Source organism: Fukomys damarensis, unplaced genomic scaffold (genome assembly GCF_012274545.1).
Source record: "Fukomys damarensis isolate Sample0158 unplaced genomic scaffold, DMR_v1.0_HiC HiC_scaffold_13, whole genome shotgun sequence".
NCBI lineage: Eukaryota > Metazoa > Chordata > Mammalia > Rodentia > Bathyergidae > Fukomys > Fukomys damarensis.
Genome location: NW_022900925.1, coordinates 28655825 through 28661520, shown reverse-complemented (window position 1 = coordinate 28661520; position 5696 = coordinate 28655825). Strand labels below are relative to the sequence as shown.

Sequence of the window (5696 nt, the reverse complement as noted above, 5' to 3'; positions counted from 1 at the left end):
AGATATCTTGTCACAGTGACGGACAGCTGACACATACCTGATTGTGACACCTCAGGAAACACTGTAGTCTTTGACTCCTTCTCACCCTTTCCAACCTGTGGCTCATCTTCTCCCATGCGGCCCCTCTGCTTAGCCCTTCATAACGATGGTGCATCTTTCCACTCCCTGTAGCCGTCGATACACTGTAGTCTTTGACTCCTTCTCACATGCGGCCCCTCTGCTTAGCCCTTCATAACGATGGTGCATCTTTCCACTCCCTGTAGCCGTCGGTTCTGGCTTCGCTGCTGAGCAATGTCTTTTGGGGCCGCACTTTGCGGCCCATGGAGCAGCTCCATCTGAGTTCCCGGTCCTAACCTCCACAGACTCGGCCTGCGCAGGTGCTTCTGGGCTGTTAGTGAGGAGGTAACATCCAGGCGTTCATTCCCTGGGGCTCCAGCCTCTTGAGACTGGGGCTAGAACAGTGGGTCCTGTGTGTCTTGCATTCCATGGCCAGACTCCAGCCATGCTCTGAGGCTGTTTCCTGCACAGCCCTGAGTACTCTGTGCTTTGCTTACTTAGCAGGCAGGAGCACACCCAGCATGAAGCTCTGTCGCCCTCCATTGGCGATGATCAGAGATAACAAGAAAAATTAGCCATCCGCAGAGTCTGGAGCCCTGGCTGCTTATGGCTTCTTGGGGACTAAAGAGCCCTAAAGCTGCAATCAGTCTACGAACCGCTGGCTCCTCAAAGCCAGAGCTGCCAGCCGGGCACACTCATGTATCACTAAGGCACCATCGTATCTCTACCCTCAGCCTTGCCCATTCCAGCACAGCTACCTGATACCCCGAAGAGTCTGTCTTTTGGGGGCCCGCACTCAGTGGCCCATGGGCCAGCTCCACCCAGTTCCTAGCCCTACCCTGCGGAGCCCCTGCCTGCGCACATATTTTCAGGTCACGAGAGAGGAGGTAGCATCCAGGAGTTCATTCCCTGGGGCCCCACTCGGCAAAGCCCTCCATGATCCAAGCCCACCTGCTGTTCCTCCCTCCACTCGCCTGTCTCTGAGTCCATTCCCCACCCACACAAGGCGATCGTGCTCACTTCTGCCCTCAGCTGCTGTAACCCTCTTATTCCCACACACGTTTCCCCGCGTTGCCATCTTCTGTCATTTCCTTCATCCCCCGGGGTTCTGCTCAGAGGTGCCCCCCGCCAAGCCTGCCTCAATCTTCAGATCAGATTTCATCGCCCCTGGGCGTTTACCACATGCTGCTCACATGCTTGCAGGTTTAGCATCTAAGGATTCAACAAACTATGGATGAAAAATGTTTTGTAAAAAATGTGTCTGTACTAAAAATGTACAGATTTTTTTTCCTTGTCACTGTTCCCTGAACAACAGTATATAACAGCATTTACCTTGTATTGGGTATTAAAAGTAATCTAGAGATGATTTACAGTTTTAGGAGGATGTGTGTAGATTATATTAAACACTTCACAATCTTACATAAGTGACTTGCGCATCTATGGGTTTTGGTGTCCACAGCAGGCTTGGATACATGAAACCATTCTTTCTCAGACACCAAGAATGACAGTACTTCCGTGCCATCTTGCCTTGCCTTTTCATGATCACTATGCAGTCAGAACCCAACTGGCTCTGTCCACAAAGTGATTCCAGAGTCAACCTTTCCAACACCCTCTACAGCTACTCCCTGGCCCAAGTCACCACCCTTGCCATGTTTTTTGCAAATGACTCCTAACCTTGCTCCCTGCTTGTCTTCTGGCTTCCTCTCCCACACGATCACCTCTGCACACGGAGGGATGCTGTTAAACACACCACAGACCGCATTGCTCTTCAGCTGTTTCTCAGAGTAAAATCCCGAGTCCTGAGCATGGGATGGAAGGTGTCTGAGCTCCAGCCGGGAGCCACAGCGGCAGACCCAGGCACCTCTCTCCAAGGTGCTAAAGGAAAGCACCTGCTCACCTCTCTACAGGAGTCTCAGGACAGGGCTGTCACCTTGCTGCAAGGTCCTGCAGATGAACCACTCGCTTCTCTACAGGAGGCTATGAGATGGGCCCAGTCATCTCTCTACAAGGTCCTACAGGACGGTACCCAGGTGCCTCTCCACGGGGTTCTACCAGATGGGATCCAGTCACCTCTCCTACTGAATGGGGCCTGGCCAGCTCTGTACATCCTCCTCCCGGGTGGGACCCCATAGCCTCTGTGACCTCAGCTCCTACCTCCTGCATTCCCTCATTGGTTCCCTGGGCTCTTGGCGACAACACAAACCTACCCACGTTGCCACTTCGGGGCCTTTGCTCTCGCTGCTTCCTCCACCTGCCCAGCTCTTCCCCTCCTTTCTTGTCCACTTGCTCCTTGGCTAATTTATTCTCATGAAGCGTAAGAGAGGCCTTGTCATCATCTCTCCTCAACCCTCCCCCGACTCCTCTCCACTTCTCTCTTTATGTCACAGCATCTCTGACCCTCTGACATAGCACGTTTTTCTCTCTGGTATCTGTTGATGACAATTAGAACTTAAGATCCCTGTGCATTGTGTTCACTGTGTTTCCAAGGCCAAAAATCAGCATTTGTCCCGTGGGAGATGCTAAGTTACTAACTGTGGATTGAATGAATGATTGATATGTACATCTGTTTCCGGATAGGAGAGGATAGGATAGGACATCTTAAAATATCTTGGTATTATGGTCATAAAGCCCATTTAAACTAGCCCAAATGAGAAGGGACGCGATTTGGTTTATAGAATCCGTGGAGAAAATCTACATGGTGAGAGCCATAGAAGTTGGCAACTATCAAGGTTTATATTTAACAGCTTGAGCTTCTGGAGATTACCCATACAGTTTAATTTCCAAAATAAATTCCAAGGAAGAAAAACCAATGGCCCCAGCTTATATCAATTGTCCTTCCCTAGGCCGATCAACTGTGAGCAGGGGCGTGGCTACACTGCAGTAACATGGCAGCCACCACAACCTCCATGTGAGTGGGAAGAGGAGGCCATTCCCAAAATGTAGGGCAGGGGTGGAGGGACAGCTGGGCATCCCAGCCCACGGAAGGCCATAATAAACCAGTGAACTTAATCTTGGTGATTTTTTGCGCCCAGAGGAATCTAACAAGGTGCATGAACTTAGTGTCTGCTGTTGGTGAAGACCGTGAGCTGTTACTGTCTATGCTATACTCCTTGGAAAGCGAGGTTAAGACAGCTTTTCTGCCATGGGAGACTTTACAGCCAACTTAATTATTTCCAGACGTGTTCCGGTGGTAGAAGCCTTTCTGCCTAAAGGTAAAACAGGTAACAATGGTAGCACCTTGGTGGAAGCAAGAAATGGAAATCAATTCAGTTACTTTAGACAACTAGGATCACAAGTCCCATCTGACCCAGCAATCCCTCTGCTGGGTATCCTCCCAAAAGAATTAAAAGCATCATGCCACAGCAATATATGCTCAACCATGTTTATAGCAGCACAGTTTGTAATAGTTAAGACTTGGAAACAGCCCAATTTCCCATCAACTGAAGACTGGATAAAGATTATAGATATAGATATAGATATAGATATAGAAATAGATATAGATAAACATGGAGTACTACTCAGTCATAAAGAATGAGAAACTAGAGATATTTATAGCTAAGTGGATGCCCACTGAGGCCGTACTCTTAAGTGAAATTAATAAGACACACATGTAAATACCAAACAGTTTCTCTGGTGTGAAAAATAAAAGTGTAAATTAGGATCAAAATGTATAATTTACATTGTGTAATAGGAAGAAAATGTCTAAAAGAGTAGAAGAGGTGGGAGGAGTAAGGGAAAGGTAAAAAAGGGAAAAGAAAAAATATGTGAAGAGGAAAAACATGGAAACAATGTCTTTGTAAACATGGAAGGGCGGAGAGGTGAAGGGACAGCTGGGAATAGGGAAAAATAAGAGCCAAGATAAGTCATGCAAAGGTACAAGAACCCAATGATGGATGCAACTGTACTGTATACCTAACATGTACCAATAAACGTAATGTTTTTTAAAAAAGAGATGGGAACAAGGGCAGGGGATAGCTGTGCACCTATCCCCCCACCCCAGGCCTCACCGCCCTCCACCCCCAGGAGACCTCAGGCTTAGCACAGTCCCTGTGGGACCCCATAGGTCCCTGTTCAAAACCCACCCTCCAAGAGCATGAGCTCCCTAAAGGCGTGATTATAACTTTTTCATCTTTCTGTTCCTAGTTCCCAGCTCAATGCATGACACGTGTGTGTTTTGGTTGACTCGGTCAGTGAAAGCACAGATCTATCACACTGGAGAGGGAAGGGAAAAATGTTTGCACAGGAAATGCCTAAAGAACCATCGCCACAAATGCATAGTTTCATATCGCTTTAAGTTGCTTGAGTAGGTTCACCCAAAGAAAGCAGTCAAAATTGGGTAGGGACAAGCAGGGAAGCAGGAATCTTTTGAACTAGATTCCGAAGGAGGCATAGGACACCAGAGAAAAGCAGGGAAGGCATTCAATGAGGAGAGCCAAGAGGAACAACGATATGGAACCAGGAGAGAGCTTTGCCCACGTGGGGCTAAGCCAGGGCTCGGAGTCGAGGGTTCACAAGAAGTGAAGTCTCCTTCTGTTGTACACTTTTCGGTGCTTTGGTGGAGGTGGGTGGGTTCTGGGGCAGACTGCTACTGCAGCTATCTCGTGGTTTTTGACAAATCGTTTCATACTCAGCAGACCTTCTATCTTAATAAAATTGTAGCCGGGCGTGGTGGCGCATGCCTATAATTCCAGCACTTGGGAGGCTGAGGCAGGAGGATCACTGTGAGTTCGAGACCAGCCTGGGTTACATAGTGAGTTCCAGGTCAGTCTCAACTACATAGTGAGACCTTGTCTCAAAAAAAAAAAAAATTGTAGAGCAGACTATAGAAGATGTTCCATTCTATTGTGGGTGAAAGGAATGGAAACAGCAGTCATTGCTCTTTTTTTTTTTTTTTTCAGCATAGTGTTGGGCGAGCAGTGCCATGTGCTCGGTTTGATATTAGAACGCAGAGGGTATTGAGTTAACTAAGGTTCACAAACCGTGCTAGAGGTGTCTTGGGTTAATAATCACTGGTGATGATAACTCTAGTGGGAGGAAGTGGGACAGATGCAGAGCGGGACATGGCTGACTTCGCCAGAGAAATAGAGGGGTCTTCAAAGTGGAGATAATTTTTTAGTAAGCTTTGAATCTTTTCTGTGAAGAACCAGATGGTAAATATTGGGAAGTTAGCAGGCTGTGTAGGCCTCTGTTGCAACTACTCAACTCTGCCATGGTAGCCCAAAGACCACCATAGACAACAGGTACATGAACAGGTGTGGCTGTTCTCCATTAGAACATTATTTGAGGGAGCCATGGTGGCACACAACTGTAATCCCAGCACTCGGGAGGCTGAGGCAGGAGGATCTCTGCGAGAGCAGTCTGAACTACATAGTGAGACCCTGTCTCAAAAAACAAAAACGAAACAAACAACATTATTTGAGGACACTGCAGTTTGAAGTCCATATAATTTTTATGTGTCTTGAAATATCATTCTTCTGATATCCCTCAACCATTTCAAAGTGTGAAAGCTTTTCTGGGCTCAAGAATCATAGAGAATCGAGCAGTGTGGGCCAGCGGCTGTGTTAAAGGATGAACTGGCATCAGCAGGGGAAGGCAGAGGAATGGGTCAGTGATGAAGCAAAAATGACTCTGCAGCGTAA

The 5696-nt window shown here is 47.7% G+C and overlaps 1 long non-coding RNA gene across 1 annotated transcript; it reads right to left on the bottom strand.

The window, feature by feature from the left end:
• Window positions 1-215: 215 nt before the first annotated feature.
• On the bottom strand, window positions 216-2173 carry LOC104859549. The gene is made up of 3 exons (XR_779427.2): window positions 1955-2173; window positions 1732-1856; window positions 216-388 (listed from the first exon to the last, which is right to left on the bottom strand). It is a non-coding gene; the product is annotated as an uncharacterized LOC104859549 (long non-coding RNA).
• Between the last annotated feature and the right edge of the window lie 3523 nt (window positions 2174-5696).